Raw genomic sequence first — 1,474 nt, forward strand, 5'->3', positions numbered from 1 at the left:
TCTACTCTTGATACACTCCTCCTTGGATAAGTTTGGCAATCCAAATTGATACCTCTCTTGATTGATAGCCATTTCACAAAGTGAGCAAGTAAACTCGGTGTGAGGTACATTGTGAATTCTACACCATGTTAGTAGCAATATTTTCTCCAAGTACAATTTGCCTTTGATGGCAAGCTGATTTTTAATCATCACTAAGAATCTTGAAAGAGGATCTTTACTCATTCGGACACTGAAATTGCCTTCCTCTGCCTCTAGTTTGGGGACATCCCAAAAGAAGATCTTTCCTTGTGTTGCTAATTCCATCCTTGACAAGAATGTGAAGAAATGCATTTCATTGTGTTCATTTATTTCATGCATTCTGTAATGTCTAGGTGATGCAAACTCAGACAAATGACTTGGATGAAGCTATGCATTCCATCTCCACCAAATTTGTGAGATATCAACTTCTTGCTCATCTTCGTGACATTGTTGCTCAATTGAGAATTCTTTCCTTTTTTTTCAATTTTCTATTTTTGGATTTTTTGAATTTTTTGGAATAAGAGAGATCTTGCAAATCTCATATGTAACTTGAAATCTCAACTGGTTCCAGCTGTGTGATATGCTTCTTTGGTTTGTAAGCCCAATTGATATTCTACCGATCACTTTCCTTTCTTGTGCGTACTACTTTAAAATTAACTTGATAAGAACCGGAATCCACTGCTCATGTATTCATTGTCGATCATGCCTTGCTTCTAGCGCCAATTCTGTTGATGGTGTTTTGATGCACTATCGAACACAGAATAAAATACCAAGGGTACTCTATCCTCTCTTGATAAAAAGACTCTCAAATGTTGAAGATCTATAAAGGATCACTTGAGATGACTCCAAGGTTCTCTTATGTTAGGTCTTAATGTGTCGGATAGCTTCAATGGTATTGATGTGATTTAGTGTACCTACAAGGGGACTTACGTTGAATGCTCGGATGACTACTGGAACAAGAGATTTCACTTGATTAAAAAAAGGGAAAAAGGATAGGGTTGAGAGATATATAATTCTAATAATGTAGGAGCAATGAATGATCTCTGATGAAACTCTAACTAAGTCTTGCTTCAACATGCAACAAACATCTCCACAAGGCCACCACCATAAGCATAGACAGCATCATGTTGATGCATATCAACGAAGGAATGATAATTGAAGTTAAGTATGGCCTAATATGGATCCAATTCACCATGCAAGGCACTTTACCATCGACAAAGTGTTAGTAGTATGGATATGTGAATTTCACCATTGATCACACAATTCTTCCATTCATCTTTATAACTTGAAATAAAATTGAGAAGTATAGAGACCATGCAAATTGTTTAATCAACACGTAGAATTCACAATTTCTTCAATGAAGTTTACATGTCTTTTGCAACAATGTCTTGGCAACAATCTTTGCCTTCTCTTTCTACTCTATTCTAAAATACTATCTATGTAATGTCTATTGACC

The sequence above is a fragment of the Cryptomeria japonica genome, unplaced genomic scaffold, assembly GCF_030272615.1.
Source record: "Cryptomeria japonica unplaced genomic scaffold, Sugi_1.0 HiC_scaffold_388, whole genome shotgun sequence".
Classification (NCBI taxonomy): domain Eukaryota; kingdom Viridiplantae; phylum Streptophyta; class Pinopsida; order Cupressales; family Cupressaceae; genus Cryptomeria; species Cryptomeria japonica.